Below are 14,544 nucleotides of genomic sequence, written 5' to 3'. Positions count from 1 at the left end.
CCTTTTTAAACAAAGGCACATTTGCCACCCTCCAACCTTCAGGCACCTCACCTGCGACTATCGATGATACAAATATCTGTTAGGTGACCCACAATTTCCTCCCGAGCCTCCCAGAATGTCCTGGGATACATTTAATCAGATCCTGGGGATTTATCTACCTTGATGCGCTTTAAGACTTCCAGCACTTCCTCTCTGTAATATGTACACTCCTCAAGACATCACTATTTATTTCCCCAAGTTCCCTAACATCCATGCTTTTCTCAACAGTGAATACTGATGAGAAATATTCATTTAGGATCTCACCCATCTCTTGTGGATCCGTGCATAGATGACCTTGTTGATCCTTAAGAGGCCCTACTCTCTCCCTGGTTACTCTTTTGGCCTTTATGTATTTGTAGAAGCTCTTTGGATTCTCCTTTGCCTTATCTGCCAAAAGAATCTTGAGTCCCCTTTTTGCCCTCCTGATTTCTGTCTTAACTCTACTTCTACACCCTCTATACCCTTCAAGGGATTCACTTGATCACAGCTACCTATGCGTGTCATATGCTTCCTTCTTCTTTTTGACCAGGGCCTCAATAACCTGAGTCATCCAGGGTTCCCTACTTCTATCAGCCTTGCCCTTCACTTTAAAAGGAATGTGCTTACCCAGAACCCTGGTTAACACACTTTTGAAAGCCTCCCACAGGCTCTCCCAATTAACTTTTGAAAGTTCCTGCCTGATACCATCAAAATTGGCCTTGCCCCAATTTAGAATTTTAACTTTTGGACCAGACCTATCATTCTCCATAGCTATTTTAAAACTAATGGAATTATGGTCACTGGTCCCAAAGTGATCCCTCACTAACACTTCTGTCACCTGCCCTTCCTTATTTCCCAAGATGGGAAATGATGCATTTTGGAAGAAATAATGTAGGGAGGAGTTATACAATAAATGGCAGAGTCATCAAGAGTATAGAAACACAGAGGGACCTAGGTGTGCAAGTCCACAAATCCTTGAAGGTGGCAGCACAGGTGGAGAAGGTGGTGAAGAAGGCATATGGTATGCTTGCCTTTATAGGATGGGGTATAGAGTATAAAAGCTGGAGTCTGATGATGCAGCTGTATAGAACGCTGGTTAGGCCACATTTGGAGTACTGCGTCCACTTCTGGTCGCCGCACTACCAGAAGGATGTGGAGGCGTTAGAGAGAGTGCAGAGAAGGTTGACCAGGATGTTGCCTGGTATGGAGGGTCTTAGCTATGAGGAGAGATTGGGTAAACTGGGGTTGTTCTCCCTGGAAAGACAGAGAATGAGGGAAAATCTAATAGAGGTGTACAAGATTATGAAGGGTATAGATAGGGTGAACAGTGGGAAGCTTTTTCCCAGGTCGGAGGTGACGATCACGAGGGGTCACGGGCCCAAGGTGAGAGGGGCGAAGTATAACTCAGATATTAGAGGGATGTTTTTTACACAGAGGGTGGTGGGGGCCTGGAATGTGCTGCCAAGTAAGGTGGTGGAGGCAGACACGCTGACATCGTTTAAGACTTACCTGGATAGTCACATGAGCAGCCTGGGAATAGAGGGATTCAAACGATTGGTCTAGTTGGATCAAGGAGCGGCACAGGCTTGGAGGGCCGAAGGGCCTGTTTCCTGTGCTGTACTGTTCTTTGTTCTTTGTTCTCTTTGTTCTTAGGGTCCTTTAAGAGAGTCCTGGATGAGTACCTTTTGGGACTTAATAGGATGGCGGATTATAGGTAGGCCTAGGAGGTAGGGATATGTTCGGCACAACTTGTGGGGCCGACGGGCCTGTTTTGTGCTGTAGTTTTTCTATGTTTCTAGGTCAAGTTTTGCCCCCTCTCTAGTCAGGCCATCCACATATTGAATGAGAAATTCCTCCTGAATACACTCAACAAATTTCTCTCCATCCAAGCCTCTAATACTATGGTCGTCCCTGTCAATGTTGGAAAAGTTAAAATCCCCTACTATTACCACCCTATTTTTCTTGGAGCTATCTGTAATCTCTTTACATATTTGCTCCTCAATTTTCTGCTTACTATTTGGGGGCCTCTAGTATAACCCAATCAAACTGATTTCCCCCTTCTTATTTCTCAGTTCTACCCATATAGACTCAGTGGCCGAAACCTTGGATATATCCCCTCGCAGTACTGCCATGATGGTTTCCCTAATCAAAAGTGCAACTCCCCCTCCTCTCTTACCTCCTGTTCTATCTTTCCTATAGCATCTGTACCCTAGAACATTGAGCTGCCAGTCCTGTCCCTCCCTTAGCCATCTTTTAGTAATTGCTATAATAGCCCAGTCCCATATACCCATCCATGCCCTGAGTTTATCTGCCTTGCCCGTCAGACCTCTTGCATTTAAACAAATGCAGTATAATCTGGACTTCCCACGCTCTCTGCTCTGCTTTTGCCTGATCTGTCTGGTACTACGATTACTGACACTGCCTTTACTACTTAATGTGCTCTCTTTAACTTCTGTGCTGTCCTCAACCTTCTCTTCTGTCTCCCTATTGCTTTGGGTCCCATCCCCTGCCAAACTAGTTTATACCCTCCCGAGTTGCTCTAGAAAATCTCCCTGCCAGGATATTAGTCCCCCTCCAGTTCAGGTGTACCCCGTCCCTCTTGAACAGGTCACCCCTTCCCCAGAAGAGATCCCAATGATCCAACAATCTGAATCCCTGCCCCCTGCACCAGCTCTCAAGCCACACATTCATCTGCCTAATCTTCCTATTCCTACTCTCACTAGCAGGTGGCACCAGTTGGTAGTAGTCCAGAAATTACTACCTTCGAGGTCCTGCACTTTAGCCTTCTGCCTAACTCTATATTCACACTTCAGGACCTCAGTCCTTTTCCTACATATTGGTACCAATATATACAACAATCTCTAGCTGCTCACCCTCGCCCTTAAGAATGTCCTGCAACTGCTCGGAGACGTCCCTGACCCTGCCACCAGGGAGGCAACACGCTATCCTGGAGTCTCAATCGCAGCCACAAAAACGCCTGTCTGTGCATCTAACTAGCGAGTCCCCTATTACTACTGCTTGCTTGTTCTTTGCCCAACCCTGCTCTACAACAGAATCAGCTGTGGTGCCACAAGCCTGGCTGCTGCTGGGATCTCCAACTTGCAGGCTATTTCCCTCAACAGTATCCAAAACGGTATACCTGTTTGAAAGGGGAATAGCCAAAGGAGACTCCTGCTCTACTGTCTGCCTCTCCTGGCGGTCACCCATCTACCTGTCTGAACCTGTGGTGTGACAACCTCCCTGTAACTAGTGTCTATCACACTCTTTGCCTTCTGTATGCTCTGCAGTGCATCTACCTGCCGCTCCAACCGAACAATGCGGTCTGCGAGGAGCTGCAACTGGACACACATCCTGCAGACAAAGTTGTCAGGGAGACTAGATTGTTCCCTAATTTCCCACATCTGGCAGGAGGAGCATACCACTGCCCTAACTGCCATACTGCCCTTATACAGATAAAAGGATAAAATAATCTCAACTCACCTTTCCCTTGCTTGTGGTCCTCCCGACGACTTTGTTTGTGTTTTTTTTGTTTATATATCCAATTCAATCCAATCAAAGTCCAATTCAGAGTCTCAGCAAGTGAGCCATTCCAGATCCAAGCTGAAAAGACAGGGTTCTCACTTCCTATCCTGGGCTTGATCAACATGATCCAAGCTGATTGGAGCAGGCATTGCACCTCCTCCAAGGCTTGATCTCATTTGCATCTTAGCCAAAAGGCCAAGATGCCGCTTTTAAAAATTGCTTCAAATGAAGCCTTAGTGTAACCTCATGACTTCAAACAAGTGCAGGATGTCGATACTATACTTGATCTTAGCCAAAAGGCCAAGAAGCGACTTTGTTTTTGGTTAGAGGAGTAGGTAGGGAGGGAAACACTGAAGTAGTGTTTGACGCTTACTGTCCCTTTTACAAAAGCTCCTCCACAGACCACCTTCTGGTAGCAGTGACTGTGCCTATGCAAATCTTACCTGCAACAGCCAATCAGCTTCACCGCTCTGCTGCCCTCACCTGGACAAAGACGGATGTATTTTTAAAAAAGAAAAAATGTGGTTCAAGTCCTGTGCGATAACTGTTAAAGACAGGCAAATTAGAGATTTTCTTGTAACCTTTAGAAAAGGATAAATGTTTATTCTGAACACCCAAAATGTATTCATAACCACACCCAATCACACAGGCACACACCCACTCAAGAAAAGATGATTACAAGAGAAGTAGCATGCACTTAAGTCTTGAAATTCCAAAAATTCACTGTCACACTTGCTTCTCCCAAGATGAAGTCTTGAAAAGTTTCAGACCTGTGATTCCTGTTGGGTCCACTGAAGAAATAGTCTGGAGGTTGACAAAGATGTATTCAGTAGTTTATCGCTTGAATTTTGCTTCACTGCAGTCGAGATGCAGTGGAGCCCCTGTGGCAAAAAAACTTGTTTGGTTCTACAAGCGGATAGGTAAAGTTTAACCCAAGTTATACGTCTGCTGATTTATCTTAGAAAGAGTCCTGTTTCCTTGCTGAACTGGATATTTCTCTCTACTGCCTCACAAGTGTGCCTTATTGAATGTTCTTAATCAGAAACCTCGGTTCTGTCATTTGACAGAGAGTTTATATCTTTTCTTAGAAATCCTCCAGCACAGAACGAGGCCCTTCAGCCCATCGAGTCTGCACCGACCGCAATCCCACCCAGGCCCTACCCCCATATCCCTAGATATTTACCCACTAATCCCTCTAACCTACGCATCCCAGGACACTAAGGACAATTTTTTAGCATGGCCAATCAACCTAACCCGCACATCTTTGGACTGTGGGAGGAAACCCACGCAGACACGAGGAGAATGTGCAAACTCCACACAGACAGTGACCCAAGCCGGGAATCGAAACCAGGTCCCTGGAGCTGTGAAGCAGCAGTGCTAACCACTGTGCTACCATGTCGCAGTTTTTATTGTTGTTACAATTGGTTTATGATGATTGGATCATTAACGCACAATAGTGTCTCAATTTCATCTAATCAGGTCATCATTGTGACAGAATAAGGTTTTTTTTCATACCCATTCTTTGGAATTCCAATCCAAAGCCAACAGGTCTGCAAGAAGCATTTTGAACCAGTTTCTTTAATTATTTTGATACGGGCAGACATTGAAGAATGGTTTGTTGCATTTTTATCCCAAAGTTTGTGTGCGTTTTACTGTTTTGTCCCGAAATGGAGATTAGCTCCAGGGCCTTATGGAATTGAGTGCATATTGACAGAAAAGAAAAGATGACCTAATGTTTCAGCACCAGTTTGTTTGAAAAATGATGATTAAAACATGTGATGGTGTTCATTCTCCATTTTTCTTTAAGGTAAAATGATTATTTTGAATTAAGACTCCATGGGTGCGATTTTACGGCCTTGCTCAAGCGAGACCGGAAATTCCCATCTGAGGTCAATGGACATTTCCGTTGTCCACCCCTTGTCCACTCCGATTCTGTGGCGGGTGAGGCAGTAGAATTCCGGCGCATGAGTCCATATCGTGTGAATGTAACAAAGTATACCATTGCATTAATACAATTAAAAAAAAGATATCATTGCTTTGAGTATTTTAACTTTCCAAAGAGCAATGTTTTATTGACAAAATCAGATGTGCAGGTTGGCTGGACTGGTTATCTATGCTAAATTGTCCCTTAATGTCCCAGGATACATAGGTGAGGGGAATTAGCAGGGCGCATGCGAGGGGTTACAGGGATGGGCTTGGGTAGGACGCTCTTTCAGAGAGTCGGTGCAGACTCGATGGGCCGAATGGCCTCCTTCTGTACTGTAAGGATTCTATGGTTCTAAATACATAAAGCAACTGTCTGAAAAAAATGTGAATGGAATCAAATGGCAAATAGAAACAGAATTGCCCAGAAGTTAAAACTATTGTTATCTTCAGCACCATGAAGATTGAACATGTCTGTTACTCTGAATGATGGACTGTAATCTTTCTAATCTACCATTACTCCTTACAGTTAGAAAGTCTTATCGTCAGCTGCTTGGTTTGCTTACCGTATGTTATTTGCATCTTAATCTCCAAATAAGAACAAATTAAATTGCTGCTCGCATGTTGATTACAAAATGAGAGTTTTGTTTGGATTTGAGGAGGAGGAATTCTTCTCATTGCACCCCCAATGAGAGGACGAGGAGAAAGAGTTGGCATAGACAATTTCACTTCTGCAATTTAAATTAATTTGAAAAATAGTTTAATTTCATTATGTACACATGATCCTTAAGTCTGATTTTCACTTCAAGCTGAATATAAAAAACAAAATCTGTCCCATGATGCTTGTTTAAGTAAAATGTTAAGGTTTCTAATGAGTTACCTCATGTGAAAGCAGTTTTTTCTTGCCATGTTTCAATCTGATATTGTATTTCCTTCGAAATTTTATTGAACATATTTTTCTTCCATGGCATTTGTATGAATATTATCATTTGAATTTAATGAAAATAACTGCACAGTTGTTACACAAGAGATGACTAATCTAATACTGAGGCAAAATTTGCTGTATTTGAAGTGCAGATGGAGTTAGCAGGGGAAGTCCATGCCAAGTTTTGTTCTTTTCTATGAAAATGCATTGAAGTGCGTTAAGAAAACTGTCTCAGGTGGTACTGGAGATTTAATTTAATGTATCAGGTACTCCAAATGACAATTTCAAATGTGGATTTGGGGATCCTCTTGGCAGCTGCTATGGAACTCGCTCAGAGATAAGTACTTTACAAAGTGTTTATCCCTGCTAGCTTCTTTTAGATAGTAAAAACAGTAACTGCTTGGTGGCATTTTCTCACTTGCTTCAGTGAGTGCTGTGACATTTAAACCATCATGCAACATGCAAGTGGATTGTCAGTAACCTAACTCCTTCCTATACTGTTTAATATGATTAATCATTTCTTTGCAATTACATATCTGATATCCATTAACACCTCACAGGCTGGATTTTCAATCATAGATTGGAAACCAAGAGTGAAACCTCATTCCAGGACCCGACCCTGTCCAGGAAGTGGGGATGGGGGGGTTTGTGGGGGTGAGGGGGTGCAGTGGGTATATGTCAGTCCAGTCTCAGTTGTACCCAGCGTGTTAGCAGGGTGTGGTCATAACATCACCCACCTCTGTTCCTGTGGTTTCTGCACTCATAATGGGCCAACAGCTGGCACAGTCTCTCATGGGAGGCAACTGCCACCTTCAGATGGGGGAAAGTGTGGAGTTTGCACATTCTGCCCGTGTCTGCGTGGGTTTCCTCCTGGTGCACTGGTTTCCTCTCTCAATCCAAAGATGTGCCGGTTCGGTGGATGGGCCATGCTAACTTGTCCCTTAGTGTCCAAAGATGTGTAGGTTAGGTGGATTGGTAAATGCGCCAAGTTATGGGGATAGGGCAAAGGGGAGGGCCTGGGTAGGATGCTCGTTCGGAGAGTCGGTGCAGACTTGATGGGCTGGATAGCCTCTTTCTGCGCCATAGGGATTCTGTGATTAAACTCTTATTTACCAGAATATGGCAGCTACTGCCGTAAGAAGTCATGGGGAGGTTGTGGGGAGGGAGGTGTTGAGGGGAGGGTGGGGGGGGTTTGGGGTGTGGCTTGGCCTCCGAGGCCTACCTAGTTTTCTGCAATGGAGGCTTCAGGCAGCGGCCAGCATTGGAAGTCTGGCGTTAAATAATGCTGCCAAGTGAGTGTATGCATTTTTCCTGTGAGTAGTAACAGTTGGAACTGTTCTGACACTAATCAGTAAATCTGAGCCAGCGATTCTAAAGGAATTTACTGAGCTAAAAGTTTGCGTACCATTTTGGATACATGACGAGAGTTTACCTAAATGCTGCCCTTGAACCTGGGAGTTGTATTTACTTCCAGCTTGGACAAACAGCACAGATTTCTTTGCTGACTCACTGGGGAGGCTGTCCCACACTGTTTGGGAAAGGGGTTTTGGCAGCTTCAATGATTGACTCCCAAGTTCAGAGGCATTTCAAATTGAAATTGGTGGCAATTTAGCACTTATACAGGATCAGTGGGTTATTAAGTATAAAGAGTGGCCAGTGTGAGATGTATCATAAGAGGACAGGACAAAAAAAGGACCTGTCCAAAGATAAAATTTGAGAGCCTGCAGCTGATCAGAATGAATGTGCAAACTGCGTGGCTTCCTATCCAAGTTTAGGAGCCTTCTGTGGAGAGGTTTTTTTTTAACCAATTGACAGGCAGAATCTTTATGGAATCAGAAGACCAAGGAGTGTGGCATGGTTGAGCAGAGGTTGATCCTGGTTTTGGAGGATGTTTATGGTGGTGCTAAGTATTGTTCTCAATTCATAGAAACATAGAAAACTACAGCACAAAACAGGCCCTTCGGCCCCACAAGTTGTGCCGAACATATCCCTACCTTTTAGGCCTACCTATAACCCTCCATCCTATTAAGTCCCATGTACTCATCCAGGAGTCTCTTAAAAGACCCTATTGAGTTTGCCTCCACCACCACTGACGGCAGCCGATTCCACTCGCCCACCACCCTCTGTGTGAAAAACTTCCCCCTAACATTTCCCCTGTATCTACCCCCCAGCACCTTAAACCTGTGTCCTCTCGTAGCAACCATTTCCACCCTGGGAAAAAGCCTCTGAGAGTCCACCCGATCTATGCCTCTCAACATCTTATATACCTCTATTAGGTCTCCTCTCATCCTACGTCTCTCCAAGGAGAAAAGACCGAGCTCCCTCAGCCTATCCTCATAAGGCATGCCACTCAATGCAGGCAACATCCTTATAAATCTCCTCTGCACCCTTTCAATCTTTTCCACATCCTTCCTGTAATGAGGCGACCAGAACTGAGCACAGAACTCCAAGTGGGGTCTGACGAGGGTCTTATATAGCTGCATCATTATCCCCGGGCTCCTAAACTCAATCCCTCGATTGATAAAGGCCAGCACACCATACGCCTTCTTAACCACCTCCTCCACCTGCGGGGCCGATTTTAGAGTCCTATGGACCCGGACCCCAAGGTCCTTCTGATCCTCTACCATACTAAGAGTCTTTCCCTTCATATTGTACTCCTTCATCCCATTCGACCTGCCAAAATGGACCACGACGCATTTATCTGGGTTGAAGTCCATCTGCCACTTCTCCGCCCAGTCTTGCATCCTATCTATGTCCCTCTGTAACTTCTGACATCCCTCCAGACTATCCACAACCCCACCAACCTTCGTGTCGTTGGCAAACTTACCAACCCATCCCTCCACTTCCTCATCCAGGTCATTTATGAAAATGACAAACAGCAAGGGTCCCAGAACAGATCCCTGGGGCACACCACTGGTGACCGACCTCCAATTAGAAAAAGACCCATCTATACACACTCTCTGCCTCCTTTGGGCAAGCCAGTTCTGGATCCACAGGGCAGCAGTCCCTTGGATCCCATGCCCCCTCACTTTTTTGAGAAGCCTTGCATGGGGGACCTTATCGAACGCCTTGCTAAAATCCATATAAACCACATCTACCGCTTTCCCTTTTGTCAATGTGTTTCGTCACATTTTCGAAGAACTCCACCAGGCTCGTAAGGCACGATCTGCCTTTGACAAAGTCATGCTGAGTATTCTTGAACATACTAAACCTCTCTAAATGCTCATAAATCTTGTCTCTCTGGATCTTCTCCATCAGCTTACCAACCACTGAGGTTAGACTCACCGGTCGGTAATTTCCTGGGCTATCCCTATTCCCCTTCTTGAAAATAGGAACCACATCCGCAATCCTCCAATCCTCCGGCACCTCTCCCGTTTCCATCGACGACGCAAAGATCATCGCCAGAGGCTCTGCAATCTCTTCCCTCGCCTCCCACAGTAACCTGGGGTACATCCCATCCGGACCCGGCGACTTATCTATCTTGATGCCATTCAAAGATTCCTGCACAACCTCTTTGTTAAAGTCCATTCATGCGATGTGGACATCAGTGGCTGGGCCAGCATTTATCGCCTTCCCGAATGACTGAGGGGCTTGCTTGGCCATTTTAAAAATGAAAATCACCAAAGTGCCAGATGACCAGAGGCTCTTCTCCTTTTTTGAGAGAAAGAACTGACCGGTGGTGATTTAATCTGAGGGTCAGCACCTTTCAGGTGAGGGGCAAGGTTGAGAAGGCAAGGCCTACATGAATAACATCAGCCGTTACGGAAATTGAATCCCAACTGTTGGTGTCACTCTGCATCATGAACCAGCTGTCCAGCCAACTGGGCTAACCAACCTCCAGCCCAGTTTAGAGGGTATTTAAGAGTCAGTCACATTGATATGTATCTGGAGGCGCATGTAGGCCAGACCCCATGAAGATAGCAGATATCCTTCCCTGAAGGACATTAGTGAACCAAATGTGTTTTTATGACCGTCACCAATGGTTTCATGGTCATCATTAGACTTTTAATTGCAGATTTTTATTGAATTTAGATTCTGCTGTAGTACCCGGACCATTACCCTGGGTCTCTAGATTACTAACCCAGTGACAATACCACAACACTACCACCTCCCAGTGGACTAGCAGAAGAGCAAGGCATGATGAGAATGATACTTCAGGGTGAAGAATAGTGAAGACCAAGGAACCAGGAGAGGTTGAAGGGTAAATCAACAAAATTGTGAAGAGAGAGAACTGGTTTGAGAAGTGGCTGTAGGATGATGAAGAGTGTACAAATTTGGAAGTAGCAACAAACCTTAAGCTGATTTAACATGTCAAAGCAGAGCATGATGCCGTGGTTCTTAAGGATGTGGAACAGACCACGTTCAGTGTCCACCAGATTGAAGTCGAAAGCAGCAGATTGTAGAGTGTGTCCAGAGCATGTCAGAAGCTAACTGGAATAGATCAAAGTGAGATCAGAACGGAGTGTGAAATCCCGTTTAGAGGAGTCGGAGCAGAAAGAGTCCATGGAACCCAGTAGGAGCAGGTTACTTTGTGTAGCACTGGCAATCGATACATTCTCTGCAGAAAGCAGTGGTAGAAGAAAAGTCGAAATACATCAGAAGTAGTGGAGTCCAGGAGAAAGTAAAATTCTGCCCATGACTCAAAACAATAGCAGAGTGAAGAGAAGCTGGTGGTGTGTACTGGAATACAGGGCTTGATTTTTAATAATCACAGGAGCTGGGACCAGTGCTGGATGGGAGTGAAAAATAGCCCAGCTGGCTGGCATGCCAGTTCCCTGGCTGCATCCTGCCCCTGGGTCATTTTTGCAAGGGCTAACACTCGCGTGTTGTATCTAAAATCAAGAATAGGGCAGGTTTGCGTGCAAAGTCCTTTTTAGGCGTGTACCTCTTGAGGCAAGTTGGTCAATTGGTTGTGTACAATGCACTTTATCTGAAATGGGGTGGCTAAACAGCATTCCCTGCACATCAATCAGTATAGTTATTACATGTAAATAACACTTAAATGATTGATTTGGACTGAAATCACCTGAGTTACAAATGTACTATAGATAAATTATTCCTCACATTTTTACTAATAATTCTGTCTATTTTTCTCATGCTTGTTTAGGCTGTGCCATGTTCTCTCCATCCTTTATGGTGTTCTTGATCTTGATTTTTAATCGATTTTAATTGCTGAATTCATTATGTCTTGAATCACTTTAACCAAGGAACAGCAGTCTGTAAATGCATATGTACTCATCATCTCTAACACAAATTTGCCTTGGATATTGAGAGAAATGGAAAGGAAATATGACATTAAAAAAAAATATTTCCTACAAATTCTTCATCCTTGTTTGATCTTCATATATCATGAAGATCTATTCAAGCCATACCTCTGGCAACGTTTGTATTTGTGTCCTTCCTCCTTCGTCTGTCGCATATGCTATAGTTTTCAGTGGATTTATGTCTGCGAATCCAATAATGGGTCAATTATAGTACCGTCTAAGAATGATTCCAATGAAAGAACTATTCCACTAACTCTTTTCTTTCCATTTAGATGAATGAGAAATGAATCTGCTTCTGGGCAAGCAGTGCCTTTTAAATGATCATTCCAGTTGAGAAAGTACTATTATGCCCAGTAACAAATGTTTTTGGACTTGAGATTTGGATTTGGAGTGCTGAAATTAGGAAGGTAAATTAGCTGAGAACGCAACAATGAAATTGGATTAATCCGTTCAAAACCACAAGAATACCACCTAAATCAGCAGATCAAGACGATTAGCTCACTAGAAGAATCAGACAACTGTAGTCCTTTAGACTGATCAAATAAATAGGGATGAGTTTCCTGGCAGCTTTGGGAGCTTTAACGTCAGACCCCTGGGGCGGAGTCCTTATTGGCAGGTGCACCCAGCCAAGAAGCAACCTCTGAATTGGCCACCTTCTTGCTTGCCTCCCTTTTTAGGGATGGAGGATGGGTACCTAAATCAACAGGCCAGCAGCCCATTTTGGGAGAAATTAGTGTGGCTGAGGCAGGCAAGAGAGCATGAGGGTGCCTCAACATGCAGGAGCCCTCAGTTGCCTGCATTGAAATCATCACAAAAGGCGGCAGGGACATCAGGGAGGAGGGAAAACCCCTCTGCAGGGGTGGTGTTGAATGTGGTTGCAGTCTTTCATCTCTGCAACCCGAAAAGTGGGGCAGGAAACTCTGACTCCAATGACTACCCAGCCTGCTGTCTTTAAGTGGAGCTTTAATTGCCCTGTGGAGTAGGCAGCTGACCCGGATCATTGTTCGCTCCTATGAAACGCCCCCAGAGGCATGGATGTGTGGGGGAGCTATCCCAAAATTGCCATCCTTAATTTTCCCAACCTCCAACCCCTACCCTGTCTTCACCGGAATGGGAAAGTTTACTTCATAGCTGATAGACCATCAACGAAGTTAGATTCGCTGGCACATAGACTACAAATGATGTTAGATTGATTAGATGCATGATCACAGGATAAGACACTCTTTAACCAAGTTCACTAGGAGATGAAAGCATCTACCCCAATTGACCATTAGGGAATTGGTATACAACTTACCAGACAAAACATTATCAGATCGAGTAAAACATCATGTTAAGGGAGCATTGTTTATTTTTATCTGCTGCAATGGGGGTAGCAAGACCTGGAACCAGCAACAAAAGCAGAAAATGTTAGAAACTCTGAGCAAGTTTGACAACATGTGTGGAGAGGGAATAGAGCCAATGTTTCAAGTCTGGATGACTCTTCATCAGAGCTCTTTGTCAAACACCAGGAGCAATGAAGGTGGACAGGACAAAAGAATCAAATGGAAATTCTGTCGGAGAGAAGAACAATACTTCAGGGTAGGCGTTTCTGGAAGAGAATTGGCAGTGAATTAAACACTAAGATAAAAGCAAATTACTGTGGATGCTGGAATCTGAAACTAAAACAGAAAATGCTGGAAAATGTCAGCAGGTCAGACAGCATCTGTGAAGAGAGAATAGAGCCAAAGTTTTGAGTCTGGATGACTCTTCAGGGCTGGAACCAGCAGATCTTTAGTGCTGCCAATGTGTCACTACAATGATACACAGCAAAGTGATGCATTGCATGCTTCATCTGATGTTTTTTTTTAAAAATTCCATTTTAATTTGAGGACAAATGCTTCTTCTACGCTTTATCCGTTTCTTGTTTACTTCTGGTCATTAAAACCCAACTGCAAACAATCCACTTCCACTCTTCTCTCGTGCTGTTCTAGATCATAGAACCTACAGTACAGAAGGAGGTCATTCGGCCCATCGAGTATGTACTGACCACAATCCCACCCAGGCCCTATCCCCATAACCCCATGCATTTACCCTGCTAGTCCCCCTCACACTAAGGGGCAACTTTCTCTTGGCCAATCCACCTAACCCGCACATCTTCAGACTGTGGGAGGAAACCGGAGCACCCGGAGGAAACCCACGCAGACACGGGAGAATGTGTAGACTCTGCACAGACAGTGACCCAAGCCGGGAATCGAACCCGGGTCCTGGCGCTGTGAGGCAGCAGTGCTATCCATCGTGCCGCCCATGTAATTGTTGGCTCTAGGTGACTGAGAGCAGCCAGCTTATGATTTTTCATCCCATTCTCTGGTTGCACTTTTCATGTTAGTGGCTGAGATCTGTTTGGGACCAGATCAGAAACTCCACGGCATATTATGAAGTAGACTCGACCCCAACTATTTTTGATTTTTGGCGTGAGTGTGAGCATAAGGTGTTTCGCTTCAGGTGTGATTCTATTGACCCACTGGGAAGTGTTTATGAAAACAAACTTTATTTATCAATGTTGTTTAACAGTAACAAAAGTAATTAGCATAACTTTTACCAATTGAAATACTTAAAACATACGAGAGATAATTCTTAACTGCTAGCTATCTCTATCAGTTCCAATCTAAGCAATATCCCCATAGATGTAAACTCCTCTTCAGCATCAGTTAGCAAAACATAAAAGTTTACATGAGTTGCCAATCCTCCAGCATTTTAATACCTCTGGACAGAGACACAGAGAGATGCCTGTCTTCTGATTCTCAGGCAGTAGCCTCCAGAGAAAGACATGTCTTCAAACAATAAAACTCCAGAGAGAGAGGGAGAAAACACCTCTTGCTTTTTGCAAACCTTTGGAGATTGATACCTGTTTTC

At 44.4% G+C, this 14,544-nt stretch overlaps 1 protein-coding gene and 1 non-coding gene across 3 annotated transcripts in view; one reads left to right on the top strand and one right to left on the bottom strand.

The window, feature by feature from the left end:
• The window catches only part of agmo (alkylglycerol monooxygenase), a 331,096-nt gene that overhangs the window by 31,914 nt on the left and 284,638 nt on the right, over nucleotides 1-14,544 (top strand). The window lies entirely within an intron of this gene.
• Nucleotides 3,661-3,852, bottom strand: LOC144481687 (U2 spliceosomal RNA). Its single transcript, XR_013495758.1, has one exon. It is a non-coding gene; the product is annotated as a U2 spliceosomal RNA (small nuclear RNA).

This window comes from Mustelus asterias, chromosome 2, assembly GCF_964213995.1.
Source record: "Mustelus asterias chromosome 2, sMusAst1.hap1.1, whole genome shotgun sequence".
NCBI lineage: Eukaryota > Metazoa > Chordata > Chondrichthyes > Carcharhiniformes > Triakidae > Mustelus > Mustelus asterias.
Note: the sequence above shows the minus strand (reverse complement) of the source record. Positions and strands in the feature narration are given on the sequence as shown.